The following is a 24,595-nucleotide window of genomic DNA, read 5'->3' as shown; positions in this document are numbered from 1 at the left end:
TTAAGTGGAAGATTATGTGACTTTTTAAACTTTAAAATGCAGTTTCTTTTTACTTCTTTAGAGAAAGAAAAGTAGCTCCAACTCCTTAATACATCATTGTAAATAATTCTTCTTCTGGCCTTTTTATTATTGGATTTTCATTTATAGTACTATGGCAAGAATAATGTTTATAGATTGGCACAACCTGAAAAAGTCACCTTGTTTAAAATTGACCTACCATTTAAATATCATCATTTTGGCAATGAACACCTTCTAAACTTATCCTTCTCAATTGTGGGCATTAAGCCCATAAATAGGAATGCTACAGGGGGAATGAAAGAGGGGGTTACTTCCACCAGAAGAGAAGCTTTGGAGAAGTGAATGGAAAATGTTGCCTCTGTTTAGCATGAATGAGCCTGGGATTTAAATAGCATTCTCAGGCCAGATAAATAGTTTTTCTTTGGCTTAGTAATCATGCATTGCATTCAGATATTTAAGTGAAATGTTTCTGGCTTTCCTCACTTCATCTTTGATCTTTACATGCTCTGTTATATTTTAGCTCATCAACTTAATCACATTAAAAATCTCATTTATACCTTTTAATATATAGAAGAGAAGCAAATTTGCTCTAAGAAACTGAGAGTACATGTAATTGAGTGTTTTTGCTTTGCACACACACACACACACACACACACACACACACATATCCCAAAATGCTGGAATATTCCAGAGTGATAAAAGAATTTGCTGCTTGGTGGCTGCATCATAAGTCATTATGATTATCTCATTATTCTTTTCTTCCCTCTGTTTTCAAGCTGTTCTGCAATGAATATTCATTAGTTATATAAAAAATGAAGTTTTTTTAAGAAACATATTCCAAAATTCTTTGGAATTCTTTATCGGTAATCGTCTGCCTTTTTATTTTTTGAAAAACTGGTTGTTTTGACCCCGTATCTGACTGGCCCCAAAGTCCCAGTGTTTTGATGAGAGTTCAAATTCCATGGGAGTTCGAGGAAGACAGCCCTAGAGAAAGCTCTCCAGCTCCCTGTGACAAGTCGTAGCTGAAGTCAAGATGTGCAGAAAGGAATTGCAATGCTTTTTTTTGTTTATCCTCGTATGTGACCTTCAGGCAGAGTAAATCAGTACAGCTCTGATACCACTCAATAAAATGCTAGGTTATTTTACGGACAGGATTAATCTGCAACAGAGAAGAGATTCATGTTGGACATATGAACAAAGGGAGACAGAGTTTGCCCTAGAATCACACTGTGGGTAAGGGGACAGCTTCATCCTGCCTTAATTACCTGCTGTGTGAACTGTTTTCACTCCTGCGCGAGTGATCTTTTCCAGCTGTAGTACTAGATCAAATCTAACGGAATAAAGATGAGAGTCTCTTATTTGCCACCTAAAATGCCTAGCGATAGTTGTTGCCATATCGATTGGACCAATTCTTCGTGATAAGCCCTACCACTTCCTAGAACTAGAAGTGGATCATGAAGGAAATGCGAGTGGACCACTGATTTTATTCATAACCTCAGGCTTTTCCTGTACTTTCTATGATAGCCCTCCAAAGAATTGCCCCAATACTTGCATTTCCTAGAAATACACTGTTTGTAAGAATGTGCCGATAAATATGCATAGGTGTATGAAAAGCTGTGTCAATAAAATACTTTTGGTAAGTAAAAAAAAAAAAAAAAAAAAAAAAAGAATTAAATCAGCATTCTTTTAGAAAACCCATCAGAAATGACTGCTTGTATTGGTGCAGTGGACAAGCAGTTATTGAAAAGGCTTATTCAGAATACTGCTTTTTCCTACTTGTAAAGTCTTGTCAAGTTCCCACTTAAGCATTGCATGTTATTTTTTACAAAAGGAAGAAATAAAGAAGTTGGTGAGTTGATATTTCCCTCACACTGTCAAAGCCTGGGTCTTTGACTCTGAAGTCCATTTTTTTTTTCTTTTTTTTTCTTTTTTTTTTTGAGACAGAGTCTTGCTCTGTCGCCCAGGATGGAGTGCAGTGGCGCAATCTCAGCTCACTGCAAGCTCCACCTCCCAGGTTCACACCATTCTCCTGCCTCAGCCTCCTGAGTAGCTGGGACTACAGGCACCTGCCACCACACCCAGCTAGTTTTTTGTATTTTTAGTAGAGACGGGGTTTCACCGTGTTAGCCAGAATGGTCTCGATCTCCTGACCTTGTGATCCAACTGCCTCGGCCTCCCAAAGTGCTGGAATTACAGGCGTGAGCCACCGCGCCCGGCCTCTGAAGTCCATTTTTAATCCAAAGGCCTTAGAAGGTCAACTTCTGAACCCATAAGATTCCAGCAGTGAACCCAGTGTCTGTTCGCCCACTTCCTCATTTTTTTCTTTCCATCTTCCCTCACTGTGTCCCCTTCCTAGGAATGAGTCCGAGGTCCACTTACTGTTTTTTTATTGTTTTTTGTTTGTTTGTTTTCTTGAGATGGGGTCTTGCTCTGTGGCCCAGGCTGGAGTGCAGTGACATGATCACAGCTCACTGCATCCTCAACTTCCCAGGCTCAAGTGATCCTCCCACCTCAGCCACCCAAGTAGCTGGGACTACAGGTGCACATCACACCACCTGACTAATTTTTTATTTTTTTTGTACAGATGGGGTCTCCCTGTGTTGCCCAGGCTGGTGTCAAAAGCCTGGACTCAAGCTATCCTCTCTCCTCGGCCTCCCAAAGTGCCGGGATTACAGGCGTGAGCCACCATGCCTGGCCTACTATAGTTGTTTTCCAGTTTGCTTCACCAAAGTCTCCTTTTGCCCTTTCCACTGAGATGTTTGGGCCTTATGAGAAGATAAGGAAGCCACACTCTTCTGCACCTGGGCTAGTAGAGGGATTCAGTAAAGGTGAAGGTAGCAGGTAGTGTCTGCTCGACTAAGGAGGAGGTGTTATAGCTATTGCAGATTTTTATCTTGAAATGGGTAAGATTCCACATCTGCCTTGAGATTCATTGTGCTCAAAGGAGGCCGCATGTGGAATGCAGCCACTGTTATTGTAGTGCTGATCCGCGTGTGCCAAGCCACAAGCTTGGGGGACAGAAGCTGATCTGTGTGTTGCAGCTGCCAGCATATAATGACTCTTCTTCCACGCATCCTCTTGCATTCCCTAGGGCCGTGATGAAATGCCAGCTGTGAGGTAATCCTCACCAAAAAGGGATCCTTGCTGCTTCGGATTCCCCAGGCGATTCAAGGAATGCCGGGGGACTTGAGGGCATGCTTTGTCTTCCCATTGAAGCTCTGTTGCAGAAAGAGCCACAGACATAAGGGGGCTGAAGTCACAGCCTGTAGTTTCCCCAGGGCGGAGGGGACCACGCTGCTTGTCTTCTCAGGGATGAGGATAGCCTGGCCAGCAAGGCAAGTGTTACTTCCTGCTGTGGGATCAAAGAAAATGCTTCTCAAGATCATTGAGGGGAACAAGCCTGGAGGACTGAGAAGGGGGAGGATTTCCAAATCATGTGTTTAGGATTCCAGAATTTCAACCCATGTCACTTATCCCAAATGTTATTTCCCTGAGATTTACTGGAAGTTGCATTTTCCAGTAGCCACCATTGAGGGCCGAGTGACAAATGTTAAATTCAGAGTAATTATAATTATTATCGGCATGTCCTTGGCCAAGGCCAAAGGCACCTTGATCACTTGTTAGTGAGAGCTAACCAGTGAGGCTGAACTATTTAGTTGTGATTAAACACTGCTACCTGTTTATCAACCCTTTGAGGCCAAGAGCAGTAGTTGTCCTTATCTGACCATTCACACCCTGTGTTGTGCCCTGGTAACATTTCTGAGAATGGCCATCTGTAAGAATAAAGTTCATTACCAAGTACCTATCCCTGTATGTACAGGTTCAAACTGAGCTACGGCTTCCAAAGAAATCCTTGGAATCGCCATAAGTTTTGTCTCCAAAAGCACAGAACCACCTTCATATCTTGCCTATTCATAGTCAAATTAACCATAGTGTCCTTCCTTTTAAAGTGTTTTTGAATTCAAACAGTTTATGAATTTGAACTGTTTTGTTTTATTGATGGAAGCCATCCTGACTCAAAATCCCAATAGCATTTCAAGGTATCCCAGAGAATGCGCTGTGACCGGAGAGCAGACCCACACAATGAGGTTCATGCCTTTTGTGTTTCCTAGGTAGTCTGCGATTAGATTTATTTTAGCTCTTATGATGTAGCAGCACAATTGGCGCCAGAAAGCGTGCTGACATGCTAACCGCAAGACCCATTGTCTCCCATGCAGGCCATCCAAGACCGCTGTGAAAATTAGCTTCCTTGCCAGCCACTTTGATCTTGTCACTCCTGCACCGAAGGCTGCTCGCTGTGCCCTAAAGCCCTTCACATCAGCCTCAGCTGTTGCAGCCCAGCCCTTCCCTCACCACAGATTCTCCCCGATCTGCTGTTGTCAGCCTCCTCTGCTCCAGCCTAACAAAGCTATTCACAGACTCCTTTGACAGCATCTGACACTTTTGATACTTTGCTTTTCCTAGTACAATTCACCAGAATAGAATGAGGTAAAGCATTCTTATAAAGCAAAGTCTCTCTCTTGCATGTGCTAGTTTCATTGGCTGCCTAACCTTTAGAACTTAGAAAAAGATACACCGGAATGGGACCTGCATATTTACTCATGCTTTGCATATTTTATGTGGCTATCAGGCCACCTAATGTTAAAAGTTTCTCCAGGGGAAATTTCTAGGAGAAGGAGCTGTTTCAATATTACTTTAAGCAGCACAGTTTGAGGATGTTTTAAAGCCTTTAAAAAAAAAATAGACAATTTGTAGCAGCAGAAGATACCTGATTATGAGGATGCAACCAAACCAATGGATAGATTTTGCAAGTAAGCAACATGGAAAAAGGCAGAAGGCATAAGTCAGTTTTTAATTCACATTGATTTATGAGTTTATTCATGTGTTTAATAAAAAAGTCTATCAAGAGGCTGATATGTGCTAGATTTTTTTGGTTTTTGAGACAGGATCTCCCTCTGTCACCCAGGCTGGAGTGCAGTTGCACCATCTCAGCTCGTTAAACCCTCCTCCTCCCGGGGTCAAGTGATTCTCCCACCTCAGCCTCCCGAGTAGCTGGGACCACAGGTGTGTGCCACCATGCCCAGCTAATTTTTGTATTTTTTGTAGAGATGGGGTTTTGCCATGTTGCCCAGGCTTGTCTCATACTCCCGGGCTCAAGAGATCCTCTGGCCTTGGCCTCCCAAAGTAATGGGATTACAGGCATGAATCACTGTGGCTGGCCAATTTGATCATTTTTATATGGGATTTAGTGTGTGCTGAGTAAGGTACCTAACATCATTTGAGCAGTGGTGGCATTAGGTAAATGCCTTTAGGTAAGAAAGAGAACCCTATCCACTGAGTAGAACAACTCAAGGTGTTACGTAAAATGAGAGATAAACAAAGGAGATTAGAGGGTTTTTGCATAATTAAATACAAAGTTGGATGGTTTAATTTTCAAAGATTTTATTTAAAGTGATTTTGTATAAAGGTCTGTGTAAGGCTGACTGACACTAATTGTGTTTTTCTACAGTGGCAAAACAAAAATTTATTTTCAAACATATGCTTCTAATGAGCAAACCATCCATTTATCATGCAAAATTAAACAGTGATCTAGTCACCATGGGCTGGGTGCCTACCTGTGCCTGCCCTGTGCCAAGCACATTACTCAATTTCCACTCCAATGACCTGAAAGTACAAAGTATTTTAATCTACAGATGAGGCACAAGGCTCAGAGGGGTTAAATGTCCAAAGTCACATAGGTGGGAAATAGCAAAGTCGGAGTCTGCTCTCCAGTGCCTCTCCCTCCAAAATGTGCATCCTTTTCATCACTGCACCATTTCCTGAACGGTCTCTTGCAGAAGGCTGGTTCCATGAAACTTCCTTTAAAAAATACATTTTGTGGCTGGGCACAGTGGCTCATGCCTGTAATCCCAGCACTTTGGGAGGCCAAGGCAGGCAGATCACAAGATCAGGAGTTTGAGACCAGCCTGGCCAATATGGTGAAACCTCATCTCTACTAAAACTACAAAACTTAGCCGGACGTGGTGGTGGGCACCTGTAATCCCAGCTACTTGGGAGGCTGAGGCAGGAGAATCGCTTGAACCCGGGAGGCAGAGGTTGCAGTGAGCCGAGATTGCGCCACTGCACTCCAGCCTGGGCAACGGAGTGAGACTCTGTCTCAAAAAAAAAAATAAATAAATTTAGTAAAAGGTACTTACTGTATTCTCTCTTCAGAGATTCATAGATACAAGTCGATATATTAATGGTTCTAAGAAATAAAACTTAAAGAGAGAAAAAAGTAATTTGGACTAACTGGCTAAGTCCATAAGTCATTAGACTAATGACTAAGTGGCATTTCTAACACTTCTTTGACCAAAAACACTTGTTTCTTTATACTATTAATCGTTGCAAGCATTCGTCTTTCTCAGCTGCCTCAGCAAATATATATCTTCTACTCCCCTAGTCTTGTCCAAAATAGAGAGGAAGACTTCAGGAAGTCCCAAGAAAGTGAAGTAACGGCAACCATCAAACTCACAGTTGTAGACTGCCTTCCTATTGATAAAGCCCTTTCCTTTTATTTGCACCCAGATGTCACAATAATCCTGTGAAAGTCATTACTCGCTTTAAGGAAAAATAAATAAATAAATAAACTATGCAGAAACAATCTCAGAAGGCCAATTTAGGAATTTTTGGCTATTTAAGTCTAAATTTAAATGAGAGATTATAATCATTTTAGGTGTCCCTGGACGAGAAGTCAAATTGTTAATTTTAAAGTGAGAAGTTTAGTGTGGGTTCTCCCTCTCTTTGTTTCTCTCTCTCAGTATTTTAAATTCATGCGCATTACCTAGGTCTTGCTCGTGGGAGATGTTTGATTTTTAAGAAGGGCACTGTAGAGTGTGTTTGGTGCATTTCTCAGCAAATGCAGCCTCCTCTCCTTACAGTGTTGGCAGCTTTTACTCTTAGTCACACGTAAGAGAAATGGTCATGAGTCACATCAAAGCTGCCTGGGGCTGGAGATGAATGTAACATGCATTTCAGAGATGTCCAGAGCTCCCTCTGCCTCCCAGCCCTCACCACGGGAGGAAATGCACCTGTTTTCTTTCCTCTGTGGTAACTGTCATGCATACCTGCCTGCACCTTTATCATTCAAGATGCCAATGAGATTGCCTTTAATGCTGATTAAGTCTTCCTTGAGTTGAGACAAGTGATTAGTGACTATGCACTAGTGAGAAAGGTGGTCCACACACAGAAGTCCTATAAATGATAACTTGTGTTTCAGCCCAGCAAGTGGCTGCTGAGGGTGACTCACGATCAGGTCAGTGATTTTTCCTGTTACTCTGCCGTTTGCTTTGCTTTTCTATTCATTTATTTATTTGTTTTCTTTTTTGAGACACAGTCTCTCTCTGTCACCCGGACTAGAGGGCAGTGATGCAATCTCGGCTCACTGCAACCTCTTGCCTCCCTTCAAGCGATTCTCCTGCCCAGCCACGTAGCTGGGATTACAGGCACACGCCACCATGCCTGGCTAATTTTTATATTTTTAGTGGAGACAGGGTTTCATCGTGTTGGCCAGGCTGGTCTGGAACTCCTGACTGCAAGAGATTCACCCGCCTTGGCCTCCCAAAGTTCTGGGATTACAGGCGTGAGCCACCATGCCCGGCCCGCTGTTTGCTTTTCCTTTTCTTTTCTCTGGCAAAGTACCCATTGATCTTTTTTGATGCAGTTTAGCACTGTGTCATGTTATTGGATGGTAGAAACAAAGTAAATTTTAAGACTGACGCCAGTTGAGAGGGATTTATCAATAAAATTGAAAGTAGCTGTGCTGATTTATCTATGCCTTCCTCCGTACTGTCAGGACACATCAAAATGTACCCATTCTCATGACTCACCCACTAGAGGAAATGTGTGACTTTAATCTGGGCATTTAAACTCTCATCCTTTTGTCTTGTGGAGTTTTTCTCTTGCATTTTTAATCAAGTTTTGTTATTTGTAAAATTAAAAGGCTTGTCTAAAACTTTTAAAGTCCCCTGCTGCCTTTTTCTCTGACTTCATAAGCAATGTATAAACCCCCATTTTCATTTGAATGATATTATTATGGTTGTTTTGGGAGTTATAGTAATTTAAACCAAGCATATAGTAGAGTGGTTCTGAAAGCTTACATCTTGCAAAAAAGTAATATGAAAATTTGAAAACAATAAGCTTATAGAACAAAGCATAAAGAAAATGCCAGCACATTTACCACAGGGTAGGTCTAATTCAGCCTACAGGTAACCAAGTCAAATGCAAAACAAAATGATATCTGAACATTGAGCAGAAGTAAATTGACTTTGGGAGGAGGATGAAGGCATTCTCATATTGGGACCTATATTTGATCTTGGAGCACATGGTGCCTGGGTCTGAGGCTACATCTTAGGTCCAGGTTTTATGCATCTTTAAATTGCACTCTTAATTAACTCTTCTCCAGATGAATGATGTGCAGTGACAGCACTTCAGCAAAATCAGTGTGGTGCTTTTGTCTCAATAACAAATTAGATAGTATTTCTGGGTCAGTGTAGTTCATCAGATATCAATACATTTCAGTCTGGTTTGTCTTTTTTTTTCTTTTGCTAAAACTTTCTCATTCTGGAGGGGAAAAAGGAACAGACTTCCATGCCAGCTTATTGCCCTCACACCCTCCTCCCAATTGTCACATATGCAGAGGATTCACCCACCCACCAGTTTGCTGCCATCTAGGTGGCCTGGTAGCTGGCAGAGCTTCTGAGCTGCAGAGAAGCATCCAGAATGCAGAGAAGGCGGTGCTTCGTGATTGATGGCTGCTGCTGCCCCTCCCATGAGGCTGATTCAGGCCAAGGGAATGTGTTTGCCTTTCTTCAAAGACATGGTCTTTCCTAATACAGTCTTGCTTCACTACTCCACCGGTGTTGCTCCTTTTTTTGTTCCTTTTTTTAAATCTACGTAATCCTGTTTTGCTGAGAAGCTTTATTAATAACTTCTGAGCATTCCCTCACTAATCCCCACAGAGCATCTATATGTAAGATCTATATTGCATGACACTGTTTAAAGCAAGGCAAACTGAGGCACAGGCAGAAGAGGGAATCAATCCCAGACCTCCAGATAACAAGCTCAGAATGTTGCTCCCCAGGCCTGCTTGCCCTTCTCCTGGTCCAGGAAGTACCAAGCAAGGTGGATTTCTTCAGGAAGCTATTGGGCAGCATAATCTAGTAGACTGCCTGGGCTCAAAGCCTACCTAAGCCCTATTCTGCCTGTGTGACTGCAGAAATAATATCCAGCCTGTCTGTGCCTCAGTCTCTTTTTTTTTTTTTTTTTTTTTTGAGAGGGAGTCTCACTCTGTTGCCAGGCTGGAGTGCAGTGGCGCGATCTCAGCTCACTGCAACCTCCACCTCCCGGGTTCAAGCAATTCTCCTGCCTCAGCCTCCTGAGTAGCTGGGATTACATGTGCCCACCATTATGCCCAGCTAATTTTTTATATTTTTAGTAGAGACGGGGTTTCACCATGTTGACCAGGCTGGTGTCCAACTCCTGACCTTCCCCACCTCGGCCTCCCAAAGTGCTGGGATTACAGGTGTGAGCCACCACGCCCGGCTGCCTCAGTCTTTATCAATAAACTAGGGATGATATTAGCACATGTCAGGCACTGTGAGCTGATGTATGCCAAAAGCTTTGCATAATATTTGGACACAGACAGTGTCTCCTAAGGGTTTACTATGCCTGTCTTCTCTCCACGGAGACAGGAATATCCACCTCTTATACCATTGCCCTGTGGGGAAAGCAAGACCAGACCCTGAAGGCTCTGAGGCTGTCCTGGAGCTCTGGAGACTAAAAGAGTAATTTTGAAGCTCCCTGTGAAACCAAGATTTGTTTAAATCCAGGCTAGCTCTTCCTTCCATCTATGTAACCTTGAGTCATTTGCAAAACTATCTTTCTCTTTTTACTTTTCCTTTCTCAACTGGTATTTCATGGTCAGTTTGATGTGAGTCATAATTCCCTAATTGTGTCACCCCCAGAACTGCCCAAATCTTTAAGACAGAACCCAGTACCACTGAGATCACCATGGACCAGAGTTCTGGGACCTCTTGCAATATCTCAAAGGCATGAGGAAACTTCCTATGGGCTACTGGAGGCACTGTCTTTGGCTTCCTCTGCCTTTAGCCTCCACCCCCACCCCCCTGTTCTCATCTAGTTTGTCCACCCAAAGTGTACAAGGACACACATGCAAGACCCCCATCTACTCCCTCGAAAACTCACAGTGCTCCCTGTACACACACACACACTTGCACAGATCTCTAAGCTCAGACTTTTAGAAAGAAATCTTCCTTGGCACACTCAAGGAACTGATTCCGTCCCATTAAGCAGCTACGATGTTACTGTCCACCACCCTCTCACCCTCTCAGCCCACCCCTTGTTCACATGTCAGGAGCCACTTACTAGCCATGCAACTTTAGAGAAATGACTTTCCTTTCCTGAGCCTGTTTCTACATCTATGAAATGGCGATAATAAAGCCTGCCTTACCCACAAGCTTTGGGAATTAGATGAGCTAATAGTATGCCTGGTATTTGGCACATTTTCTTAATCTGTTTGGGCTGTCACAACAAAACACCACAGCCTGGGTGGCTTAAACAACAGACATTTCTATCTCACAGTTCTGGAAGCTGCAAATCCAACATCAAGGTGCAGGCAGAGTTGGTATCTGGTGAGGGCTCTCTACCTGGACTGTAGACTGCCGCCTTATCACGGGGTCTTCACATGAGTTTTCCTCTCTGTACCCACAAAAAGAGAACTCTGATTTACCTTCCTTCTTTTACAAAAACACCCATCCTACTGGATTAGGACCCCAACCTTGGGACTTCATTTAACCTTAATTATCTCCCTAAAGGCCCTGTCTCCAAATTTGGTCACATGGGGGATTAGGTCTTCAAACTATGAATTTTAAAAAACACAATTCAGTCCATAATATACATCATAGGGGCACAGTGACATTTGCCTTCACCCTTTCTGAGCTTCCGCCACTCCCTGGAAGCTCCTTGGTGTCCAGTCTTTAAAGCGCATGGATGCATCTGCCTCATCTTGGAGACCTGCTCTCAGTGCAGCCCGTGGACTAAGAGCACCGTAGCCCTGCTTCTCACACAGGGCTAGCCTCTCAGGACTGGAGTTTGTGCTCCAGAGAGCATGGCCTGTGCTATTGATGCCTGCTTCCCTGTGTCCAAATTTATGGCAAGCTTAATTTCAAGATCTAATTGGCTTTTATTTGCAATTCTAGAATTAGGCAACACCTCATGCTATGAAATAGAATGGATGTTCTGCTGAGCTGAGCAGACGGAGTTGGCTTTATGGGCAGGAAAGGGCTGAAGAAGGCAGAAACAGGGAACACAAAGCAGATTGGTCATTTCAGTTACCCTCCTAACAGGATTAAAGCTAAGTGGACTTCCTTGTGATGCACGCTCAGGTAAACTGGGCCCCTTCCGATTGGTTGCTGTGAAGCTCCTGTTGTTTGGAAGATTGACCCATTTCCAAGTTCACTTTGATTATGTGATACTGAACACAAGTGGCTCCATTCTGGTTTGGCCTGGTCTGCTGGGGCCTAGTGCAGGAGCTCAGTCTAAAACAATGGCTTCCCATAAACTTTGTTTAACATAAGCCAGGTATCCTCTCAACTTTCTTCCACTTAGCCGGGCGACTACCTGACTGGAGTCCCTGGCCAAGCAGATAGATTTGTGCTCCTTAGAAGCTCTACCTTGTTACACCCCTAACCTGCTCTCCTTCCAGTCGATGTCACCCCAAATAAATGAGGCTAGTAGGCACAGACCCCACAGTCACAGATAGGTCTCTTAGGTCCCCCTGCAGGAGATCTCTGGACAGGCAGGTGGAAATTCATTCACGCACATGAAGGGCTTAGATCAACACTTTACACATTCCGAAGTTTCCACTGTTTCTTCCGATCAGCTATCATTTTGGGTCCTGTTGCTCCTTCAGAGGAAAAGTACGAGTCCACAGTTGCTTCTAGCTCAGCCTGTATCTGACTTCAATTTCCTATTACTGCCTGTCTTTGTTGAGCAAAATAGTTCATTGAGCTACATACATATTTAAGCAATCGGAGAAATTTGATCAAAAAGTTCAATAAATATATAAAAGCCTGTAGGAAAGATTAATGGAAAGATCAGGTAATAACATGAGATGGCTGTGAGAAGTATTTTCTGTGTTGAAATGTTCATTGAAGAAGCTCGTATGGTAAAAATATCAGTAAGGCACAATCACCATGAGCTTAGACACATGCAGACCTGCTAAATCAAATGAGATCCTTTTGTGAATGTGTTATTTGTAGTGAGGCTTGAAGCACAGAGCAGACGAGAGGTGTCTAAGAGCTTTTCTTCCTGCCAGTCATCTTCTGGTTTTCACGGAAGAAGAGACGATGTGATTGCTATGGAATTCCGTACTTCCCTCCCCACAGCATTGCCCCACTCATTCCCTGACCATGATTTCTAGACACAGCCAGTCCAACCGGATGCCTGGAGACTACTGGCCGAACCTGTGCTCACTGGGCAGTGAGAAGGTGGGTGAGGGGTGAGGTCACACCCTGTGTTTACCGTGTTGGGTGAGAGCTCCAGGGTAATTCACACGACCTGTTTCTGAACCCTCAAGCCCAAAACAACTGTAGACCACTTCTGCTTTACCCTCAGAAGTTTTGCTGAAACATCAGCTCACAATAAGGCACATTAATGGGAAAAAAGTCTTTATACATTTATTCCTACTATGCACACAGGGAGAATCACTGAACAATTACCCAGTATCCCAGTGGGGCACAGATGCTTATACATACTACTTCTTAGGGAAAGGGAGGTAGGAAGTGTGGGTGATTCTAGGCAGATAGTAAATGATTTTTAGGGGAATTTAGTGGGCTTGAGGAACACACAGTGGTCTTGGGCAAAGTCTGTTGGGGCCACAGAGCAGATGATGGTTTGTGACAAAAAGTCTATCCAGATATGTTGACAGACTTTCATCTTACCTCCTGCGATATCTGTTCAGTTGATGAAAACTTGGAAAAAGTACCAGAGGTTATTGTTTTCTTCTATGATAGGTCCAGATTTTAGGCAAATAAGGGAAGTTCAGAGAACAATCTCATCCTATGTTTTGGGAGAGTTGTTGATGGGGGGAGAAAGGTGATTAGAGAGACTTTGAGGCTTTTTTTTCAGTACAGCATGTACAAAGTGCCATATTTTGGGGTATTGGTTTGTGCGCGCCAGCAACAGGAAGATGCCATGTTGGTCTTCAAGACAACAAAACAGGTGACCAAAAGTTGTGCCCTTGCTGTTCTGCATTCCAGAAAAAAACTATGCATTTCTTGAAATAATTTTATTAGTACTATCCAGAGAGGAACCATTATATGAATGTATCCGATTACCACATATACCCCCCAAATTGCAAATCTATTATGTATCAATGAAAAATAAATTTTAAAAAATGTTAGTATTTAAATTTATATATTGTTCACTAGGGGCTCACACAATATGGGCATTGAGTGAGATTTCTTTTTTTTTCTCTCCTTGCTTATCTTTCTCTTACACTGACAAACAGAGGGCAAACTAGGAAAGGTATAATCTTGCATGATTTATGTGGGTTTATTATCCTCTTGTGATGTGCCATCCACAGCAAAAAAACTATATGTTCTGACTTCATGGGTTCAGTGGCCATCTCAAAGCTAGAAGAAATTATTTGTGGTACGGTTGTTTTTTAAAATTCAAAAGGCCTATTAACTCTATGGTGTTTCCAACATCCAGGATAAAGCTGACCAACACTTTCGACGAAGCTATTGAGTCTCTAATGAGCCATATACACATTGATCTCTGTTTTATCTGACATAAAAATGGCATTTGTAATCTGTGACTCAGTTAACATACTTCAGCATATGAGGTAGATGTGAGCTGTGTCCTACAAGGCAGGGCAAAACCACCTTGCTTTCTTTACTTTGAAATCAATGCTGGTCTTTAAGTGACTCTCTAGTCACACATCCACTATCAGGATATTCCCAGAAATTCTCTGATGCACATTCTGATTGCCCCCTCTTTCCAGTGGGATATACACCACTCAGTGCTGGCTGGGAAATAGGAACCAAGTGGCAGGGGCCCCAGGGGCACCAGTCTCCCAGGCACTAGGATGAGAAATGAACCCTCCCCAGGCATGCCAACACACAGTCCCTTTTGGGATAGAAAGTGATCACATTTGAAACTACTTGATTGAAGTTGAAATTTAGCTGGAACAGAATTTCTAAATTCCAGAATCAGAATACAGTTTTCTAAAACTGTACTTGGAACACTTGGAAACTGATATGGTTTGGCTGTGTCCCCACCCAAATCTCATCTTAAATTGTAATCCCCATAATCCCCACATGTCAAGGGCAGGACCAGGTGGAGGTAATTGGATCATGGGGTCAGTCTCCTCCATGCCGTCCTCATGATAGTGAGTGAGTCTCACAAGATCTGATGGTTTAATAACTGTCTGGCATTTCCCCTGTCTGCACTCACTCCATCCTGCCACCCTGTAAGGAAGGTGCCTGCTTCTCCTTTGCCTTCCACCATGATTGTAAGTTTCCTGAGGCCTCCCCAGCCATGTGGAACTGTGAGTCAATTAAACCTCTTTCCTTTATAAATTACTCAGTCTCGGGTATTTCTTTATAGCAGTGTGAGAACAGACTAATACAGAAGCTAATAGATGAGCATTAACAGAAATATTTCTGCATAGAAATCTAATTCACTAAATTATATATTTCGAAAAGTATGGCTCCACAACCAACACAATTAAATAGTGATTAGCAACTCTTGCCCTTTTGTAACCAACAAATAGTACCCATAACTTGGTTCTGATGCTGAGATTCCTGGAGTGTCTTATAACTTGGGTTATGTTTCTAAAACAAGGATGGAGAAATAACTTAAAGATAGTTAAATCGAGTACTACAAATTGCAAGAGAGCTTTTCTACTTTCTAGGGATGGTGTTATTTGTTTAACCAGAACATCCAAAGGTGGATGTGCAGTGATTATAATGATTTATCTAGCATGAAATGTAAGCATATTAAAGAATCCTTATTCTACATAAACCAAATCAATACTACTTTAAATAACTTTTACAACTTGAAAAATTACAGACACCGATTTAAAAATGTAGACTGAGACCCAGATCTCGATCCAGGAAGGTAAGTTTCTGGTTATATTTAAATAAATTATCATAACCCCAGTAAGAACAGAAATTCCTTTTATTTAACCCCATGTTGACCCTAACATGCAAAGCAAAGAATATAATTAATAAAAGTTAAATTTGTGTTATGGACACTAACATCATTGCTGAATATGAGACATGGAAAGGGGATTTTCATTAAGTTGTGCCTTTGTGGAGCTTAGGCAATTTGCAACGTTTGCATCATTACCCAAGTAATATAGGTACTTAGAGTAACAGTGTTACAGGAGGAAACTTAAAAGATATGCGTTGAGACCCAAATCCAGCAGCTGTAATTTCCCTACAGTTACAAAGTGGCAAAGAAATAGACTAAAACCCTGGTCTTCAAAGAAAGAAAGAAAGACGTTAATATCAGAAATAATTGTTCGCCAGGTACCCAGGAGTTCAAGGCTGAAATTTTACAAACCAATGGTAGACAGTTTATCACAGATTTATGCCAAAGTGAGCGATTTATCCTGGCACATAACCTAATAAGCTCTAACATTTGTGCAGCATTTTATAAATTTTAAATTACTATTTCTTACACCATCTTATCTGATCATCAAGAAAGCTCAATGAAAGAGGCAGATAAGGTAATATCCCTCAGGAAACTAGGCTCAGAGTCAATGACATAATCATATTCAACTAGGAATATTAAAACCAATAGCCTCATAGAGAAGAGACCTCCAGGTACCATCTAGTGAAGCCTGGTGCCTTGAGCAGGATGGTATCTAATGTGCCCCAGACAGTTGACAAGCCAATTATGATCAACTCCCCCAGCCTTGGTCCAGGGAGGCCACCTGTGAGATGCCCGGGACCCAGCCCAGCATATGCTGGTTTTCTATGCATTTTGTTCATTCAGCATTGGGACCATAATGCCTTCATCCCTGATTCCCGCCCTCTCAGCCTCAAGTCAGTATCGTGAAAAGGATATATTACCATCGATTCTCTAAAATATTTTTAATTTAACCACTTATTAATGCACTGAAGTCATCCTTCAGAAGCAATTATAAACATAGGCTAAGGATTAAATAAATGATTTTTCTCATCAGGAAGTGGTTTATGTGAGATTTTTCCAATAGGAAAGGCCAAAAAAGCGAACAACTCAATAGAACAGAAGACCCTTTTGTGGTGTCTTTTTTAAGTAAAGTGACAAACTTGGGGAAAAAATAGTTTTCCAAAAGGAATTAGCAAGAAAACTGGCAAGCACATAGAATGTCAGATGATGCTAAAAGAGTGACACATGCAGTCAAGGAAACTATAACTGTGTAACTGTGGGCGGAATTAGATCAGACGCTGACCTTTCACAAACACCTAAAGAAAACAGCTCTCGAATAATAACTGTCAAAAGGAGCCTGCAAGGTTCCCCGTGTGCCTGTGGCTGTGACTCGGGAGCATGTGCGTGACCATCTGCTACCGGGCACAGAGTGCCAGGCTGCCGGCGGTGCCCTCTGTCTCGTTGGCGAGGCCGCATTTCACTCCAGCTCCTTGTGCCATCATATTACACATCTTTGTTCTCGACTCTAAAATATAACCACTTGTTTTATATCTTGAATGTAGCATAGAGAAGCTTTGCAATTTTGTCACCAAAGATGCCATGGTGTGAACCACGGCGGAGAACCGTGAGCAAATACATGGATCCTCTTCCATTTAGGACCGAAGATTACACAAGGTGGACTCGGTGCCTTCAATCGAGGTGTTTCAATGTGCAAATGTAGACTTCTTCCGTTGCTTAATGTATAACACAATCCAGTCCCAATGTTCGATACTTGTGCAATGCCAATAGAATTTCATTTATTGCTGGCATATAATCACAAAGTTAGGTGAAAATGATAAAAACCTCTTATCTACAGATAAGCAAAAGATAATTAATGAATATATTGATTCTTTCTCCCTGTAAGGGGGAAAAGCAGTCTAAAATAATTCGCATATCTATAAATTAGGATCATGTTTGTGTTCCTGTGTCCTTAGAATTGTGATTATCTTAACAAGAAAATACTGACCAAAAGTGAGCCTTGTAAAACAGAATTAGCTCTTAAGAACACATCTAGGGTAGAGTGGAAAACAATTAACATCTATTTAAATACTCACCAGTTATAAAAAGTTATAGTAACGTGGAACAAACCAACACAGGTATTGACAACAGTTATAAACAAAATCCTAACCAAGGAGATCTAGTGGCTTTGCCTGATTCTGCCTCCTTAAAGTATTTCAGATCCAATACCTTTGTTATTTCTTTCAGCTATTCCAATAAGGCCTGATTCCTTCAAATAAAACCTGCAACTTCAGCCTTCTCAACTTTAGCCCATCTTCATCAGTGGCAATCATCCTTGGCAGTTCATGCATTCATTCATGTATTTAACATACATTTACTGAGCACCTGCCAGTGCACATGCTGTGATCAGCACTGGGTTACAGTGGTGGGCAAAGCAATTTCTTCAGGCCTGTCCTTATGGGACATACAGTCCAGTGGATGCCTTTTTAATTCTGAGAAATTCACAGTTGCTTCATTGTAGTGATTGCTCTGTGAAAACTTTAAAATCATGGTCATTAATATTTTATATCAATTCACTAGCATTCTCCTCATCTATTCAGGCCAGTACTATCTATTCTAGCCTAAAGAACACCCCATGCCTTCTCCACCCTCTACATCATTTATTTCTCAACTTTTATGATTATTATATGCACAATACACATATGCCAAGTGCCCTCCGTCTCTCTTTGCCTTCAAATCTTACCTCTTGCTACCTTGAAAGTGCCGCTCAACAATTCCATCTTCTATAAAGTTCTCACTTGACTTCAGTGATTCCCACAGTACACTCAGCACTTATATATGGCTGTAAGTTCTCATGGTGTATGTATGTTATTGTCATTCTGTGACTTTGAGCTTTAGAATTACTCATAATGTGAACAGATATTTGTATACCTACATTCATAGCAGCATTATTCACAATAGCCAAAAGACGGAAGCAACCTAGGTGTCCATTGATGGATGAATAGATAAATAAAATGTAATATACACATACAATGGAATATCATTCAGTCTTAAAAAGGAAGGAAATTCTTTTTTTTTTTTTTTATTTGGAGACAGGGTCTTGCTCTTTTTCCCAGGGTGGAGTGCAGTGGTGCGATCATAGCTCACTGCAGCCTTGAACTCCTGGGCTCAAGTGATCCTCTTGCTTCAGCCTCCCAAAGTGCTGGGATTACAGGTGTGAAACACTGCACCTGTCCAGGAAGGAAATTCTGATACGCACAACAACATAGATGAACCTTGAGAACATTGTGCTGAGTGAAATAAGCCAGTCACAAAATGACAAATATATGATACCATTTACATGAAGAACATAGAGTAGTGGAATCTGTGGACTCCACCAATAGAATGCTGGTTTCTGGGAACTGGGAAGAGGGAAAATGCAGAGTTATTGTTTAGTGGATAAAGAGTTTCAGTTTTGCAAGATGAAAAACATTCTAGGGAAGGATATAGATCATTGTGAATATTCTTAATGCCACTGAATTTTACACCTAATGGTTAACATGGTAAATTTTATGTTACATGTATTTTACTACAATTTTTTAAAAATCTTTTTTAAAATCACATGTGCTCATCCCCACCACCCTCGCTCCCCATTTGGTTGTAAGGAATTTAAGAGATGCTGCGTTTTGCTATCTTATAGTTCTGTTGCCATTTGTTCTGTAAACACGGGAAACATCTGATGAGTAAATATGCTCGATAGGCATACTTGAATATGACTGCAAAGTGACTACCTAAGAGAGAGAGAGAGAGAAAAGAGAATGTTCTTCAGCATCAGTGCATCTCTGGTTTCAGTATTATGTGGCAGCCATGTTCTGGAGGAAACCAAGGTCAGTGTAGCCTAGATTTTAAGGAGAGGACTGCGGCAAAGAAGCAAATATGCAAAAAAATTACCTTAATCTACAGGAATGAAGAAATGAAAAGTATTGGGAAAAGTAACCAATGGAAAAGCTACAGGATTAATATGGGAGGAGGGCACTTTGTTAAATAGATTTTTGATAAAGGGTAGAAGCAAACACGATCCTGAATGAGAAAAACCTATGAGCAATGTACAAAATATGGATAAAATAAGATGGAAGAAAATGCCTCAATCTGTTGAGGGAAAATGCAAGAAAAGATCATTTCTACAATAGAGGAAAAGACATGAACCAATGAAAATAATAATATTTCTTTCCAGGCCAACACTAAACATAAGTTGCAGAGCTGGCCTGTGGTGGAACTCACAAGTCTTATTGGCAATATATGTGAGGAGACAAAAAGCAACATATGGAGAAATACAAAAATATACTCCCTAGAGATACTGCCTCTTCAGATGTCAAGAAAAACCTGGATGAAATGAAGCAAGAGTGGCACGCTGCAAAGTTACAAATTCAAGGCCACCCACAGAACCAAACATTAACACTTAGGTAACTTGCTACTGAAATAGTCCCTTTCTTTTATGACTTCAGTTGAAGACTCTAGGGAGGGAAAACAGAGACGTTGGATCATTCTATGATGCTTAATGTCTCCACCATTAAAAACAGGAATCCAAAGTGGGAGAAGGAACTGACTCCTTGCCTGGTTTCTGTCTTCCCAGGTGGAGCTGGTCTCTTGGGCAGCCTGACATCTGGTCCACTCCACTGTCCTATGCCGGGATCATCATGACCGTAGAGATTATGTCACTGTTTTGCATCCTTGTTACATAACTCAGTTCCTGGTAGATTGTAAGTACACAGAAGGCGTTTTTTTAATTAAAAAATGGATGACTGAATAGAAGAATGGACAAATTGCCTTTTTGTGTTCTGGCCACTGTTGATTAGTTGTGTGACCTCAATTAGGATATTTTAACTCTGTGTGTCTTCGTTTCCTCATTTATATGTTGAAGGTAATGATAGTTCCTACCTACTGCACAGGCTTCTTGAAGATTAAATGACATAGGGTGGGTAAAAGGTTTAGACTAGTACCTAGAAATAGCACGTTTCACTAAAAATTACCTATTACTCATATTATTTTTGCTAAGTGATTGTATAAACCTATCAAACATCATATATTTTACTATGCACAGATAATTTAAAAATCTTATAAACACAAATTTAACCCGCAAAAAAAAAATTCAACATAGTTGCCACCTAACAATAAAACCTTCCCTGTTCATTAATTTATTCGAGGCAGTAAGTCACATTGAACTGCAAATATTTTTACAGTGTCTAAGTATGAAATACTAGAATACCTTTAATGTATTTTAAATTAAAAAATCATTATGAAGTGCAGCATGTAATTCTTTACATTCTTTTTTCTAACACCTAGGAGACAATTTAACTTTGTGTTTCAGATTTCTGTTATCATAAATTATTTATTCCTCATTCAACACATATTTATTAAACACCTACTACGTTCTAGACACAAGGGAGGCAATGGTGAAGTAAACACAGCTACTGCTCCCTTTGAGATTATGTTTCTGTTAGGAGAAACAAATACACGCACACAAATACACACACAAATACACACATGGTGACACACAGAGATACACATATATACACACACGGATAGTCACACATAGCTATAGACACATACATACATACATAGACACACATAGTTACATACATAGACACACATAGTTACACACACATAGATATACATACACATAGATACACACATTCATAAATACGCACATAGACACATGCACGTAAATATACACGTGTGTATACATACATACAGATATATACACACATAGATATATATATACACCCATATATGTACACATATATAGATACACACACAGGTGTATATATACACACACTTATCCACACACACTATACACACACAATGTTGTGGGACCATAACTGGCATGAAGAAAAATTATTACAAAGGGTAGAGCATGAATAAGATGGCTAATATAGTGTATGCAGGGAAGGACAGTCTAATATAATAACATTTAAGCAAAGAACTGATTGAAGTGAGGGTGCTCTCTGGGAAGGGACCAGGTCAATGAAGACAAACGAGGAGGTGCAAAAGCCTGAGGTGGGAGCACGTTTGGAGTATTCCAGGAACAGCATAGATGCAGAACGGACAGAGAACAATGGGCAAGGGGAGAGGGGTATGAGAGAAGATCGGGAAGGCAGCTGGGAGCTAGAATATCAATGCAGATTTTGCTCTAAGAAAATGGAAGATATCAGAGGGATCCTGTGCTAAGGAATGATGTGATCTGAGTTACGTTTTGGAAGTGTCACTCTGCCTGCTGTGTGGATAGCGGATGGGAGGAGATCTAAGATGAAAGAAGGAAATCACTTAAGAGACTTTCAGGAAATGGTCATGGCTTGGACTAAGATTTGGGGCAAATTTAAAGTAGAGCCAAAGGGACCTGCTGATGCATGGGATGCACTATGAGGGCTAGATCTGTGGCTATATGTGACCCGCTGCAGCAGGTGTGCAGACACTTGCTTTCTTGAAATGTCCTTGATGTTGCTTTTGTTGTTGCTGTTATTGTTTTTGCTTTGTTTTAATTTCTTTCCATCTCTGTGATTAAAGCAGAGTGAAGTTAATGAATCTCTGTGGCAAAGCGGATTGTTTAACTGTAGATATGAGTAGAACTGGCAGTTCTAAGTCTAATTCCAACAATGGGAATTTTGGCCCTTCTGAGCTTCGGTTTCCTCAATTATAAAGTAAGAAAAACCGCTAGCTTTGCAAGTCTGTGCCTCTCCTACCAAAAGCTATAGTATTGGTGTCAGTTTGGTGAAAGATTTTCCCAGTTGGCACAGCCTCCTGGGTCTAGGAAGGAATTAGTTCAATTGACTGCAAGGACTGAATGATTTTTTTTTTTTTGAAAAAGAAAAGACATTTTAAATTTTTTATGTTGATTGGCTTGGTTTCCATTGAGATCAAGGATTATTCCAGCAACTTTAGAGTTATAACACCTGCTACCTGTTACTGTATTTTGCTTTCTATACTAAAAAAGCATGTATTTTCAGATTTACTTCGATATATCAATCTGTTGTGTTTCATCTTATAACAGTTTTACTAAAAATTGTTTGACTCATGTGGTCTTCAGGTTGGGGAAGGCTAGGACAGATGGCACAGCAGAGTGGTTAAAGCAGGGTCTCAGAGGCAGACTGCCTTGATGTGAAACCCAGCTCTGCCACTTACTGTGTGACCTTGGGAAAATCACTCACCCTCTCTGTGCTCAATTTCCCTATCTCTAAAATGGGAATAACAGTAGTACTTCCCTCAGAGCCTCAGAATTGCTAAGATAATCAAATGAGTTAATGTCCAATAAGCACTTAGAACATTGCCTGACACATAGAAACACCAAATAAGAGCCCCTTATAATTACTATTTTTATCTCTACTCAAATACCTTACCTACCTCTATTTTTAAAGAACTTGAAAAATAGTTGGTATTTGAAATCTCTGCGATGATTTCAAGGAATTTAATAGCAAAATGATACCTGGGCCTTGGAACTGTCATTTAGGATGGACTGTTTGTGAAATAGGCCTTTTTAAAACATCATGGATTTTCAAATCTGAAAGAACTCAGTTCATCCTGCCCTGCTCATTTAGTGGGCCTAAGTATTTGTGGAAATTCTTTCTGAGCTTATATTCATACATCTGTCAAATAAAGATTAAAATATGTACTTCTTGAGGTTGCTGTTAGGACTAAAAGAGATAGTACATGCAAAATGCTAGAAAATATATTAATATTACATTCCTTACCTCTCCACTCTCAGTCAAATATGTGTGACTTAAAGTGGTGTATGTGAAATTTAACATGATGCCTTCAGGATTCAGAAATGAAATGTCTGTGGAACACACAAGGATAAGAGTTGCTTACTGCTGGGCACAGTGGCTCACGCCTGTAATCCCAGCACTTCGGGAGGCCGAGGCGGGTGGATCACCAGGTCAGGAGTTCGAGACCAGCCTAGCCAATATGATGAAACCCAGTCTCTATTAAAAACAAAAAATCTAGCCAGGTGTGGTGGCGCATGCCTGTAGTCCCAGCTACTCAGGAGGCTGAGGCAGGAGAATTGCTTGAACCCAGGAGGCGGAGGTTGCAGCGAGCCAAGATTGTGCCACTGCACTCCAGCCTGGGCAATAGAGGGAGACTCCATCTCAAAAAAAAAAACAAAGTTGCTTATAAGAAAATAAGACCATTAATGGTGACATTTTCCCTGTGACCAAGAAGACCAATGATGTCCCTGAGCCTTGGACACCACTAGGCTCCTACACCCAACCTCTGCAGGACCACCCTACAGCCTCTCACCCCCCTGAAACAACCATATTTTTTATTGGTGGCTCCTCAGTCCTAATTTCAGAGCATTTAGTACCAATGCGCTGAGGAGGTGGAAAGTTCCCCTATTCATTCCATGAGATTTTCAAAATTGGCTTTGTTTGTGTTTGGGATTTTTTTTTTTTTAATATGATCTTTGTATTTTAAAAGTACATTTAAGAAGGGGCAGTGCCATGTAACATTTCGTTATTATTGACTGCTTTGTCACATGTCACCAAGAGGTAAAAGCAGCATTGCTTAGAAGAAAGCACAGCCCAGCAAGTCAGGACACAGGGCTGACCCGAATGCACCCTCACCAGTCAGGAGATGCTGACTCGGTCATTCCCTCTCTCCATTTTCTTAACTCTAAATGGAAAATATTGAACGAGATGGTTTCTAAGACCTTAATTCCATCTATAATCCTTTGATGTATGAACATCAAAGGAAGCTCCTGGTGGTCACTACCCTCGGGCCTGGACAGAACAGGAGAGCAGCCGACTGGTAGGCCTTCCTCAAAGCCCTCTCTGCCAAGTGCCTTACCAATGCCCTCTTGATCAATTAAGGGAACACAGTGTTACAATACTGGAAAGAACCATTTTTCTTTGACTTGTTTAATACATTTCTGTTTCAGACCCTATCATGGTAAGTATTCTGGCCATTTTAACAGACATAAGCAGAAAAATGAGAACTCATCCTCTAATTTTGTCTGTGGTTATAGAAAGAATATCAAACAGACTGATGGAACTGTTGAGAGTCTTCAGAAAAGAGATAGTTTATCATTTCAAGCATAGCCTGGCAAATATCTGTCCTCTGGAAATTAAGTCAGAAGTTCAGTTGCACATGTGAGGCCTGGGGGTGCTTGACCCAGACATATAAGTACCCTGTGGGAGGGGAGGCTCTTTGGCCAATAGCATCCTGGAATACCATTGGCTAAATGTCCTGGCCATGAAATCAGGTGTTATATAGATTAAAGCCAATATTTGTGTGTTTTGTCAGGAATTAGGCAGTAAGGCTTTTAAGCAGTTAGAAATTATTATTTTCCTCCTAGAAGCATCCTTCCCCAAAGACAAACAGCCATTAGAATGCTTTATGTGATGTGCTT

At 41.2% G+C, this 24,595-nt stretch overlaps 1 protein-coding gene across 4 annotated transcripts in view; it reads left to right on the top strand.

The window, feature by feature from the left end:
- CHRM3 (cholinergic receptor muscarinic 3) overlaps positions 1-24,595 on the top strand; it is a 521,859-nt gene that overhangs the window by 413,176 nt on the left and 84,088 nt on the right. The window contains exons 7-8 of one of the 4 annotated variants that reach the window (XR_010127531.1): positions 19,430-19,658; positions 19,829-19,955. The exons of 2 other annotated variants lie outside the window; for them this stretch is intronic. The gene's annotated coding sequence lies outside the window, so the exon portion shown is untranslated. Of the gene's footprint in view, positions 1-19,429; positions 19,659-19,828; positions 19,956-24,595 lie in introns of those variants that run through there. One more of the 4 variants, XM_054448241.2, reaches the window with a different exon arrangement.

Source organism: Pongo pygmaeus, chromosome 1 (assembly GCF_028885625.2).
Source record: "Pongo pygmaeus isolate AG05252 chromosome 1, NHGRI_mPonPyg2-v2.0_pri, whole genome shotgun sequence".
NCBI lineage: Eukaryota > Metazoa > Chordata > Mammalia > Primates > Hominidae > Pongo > Pongo pygmaeus.
Note: the sequence above shows the minus strand (reverse complement) of the source record. Positions and strands in the feature narration are given on the sequence as shown.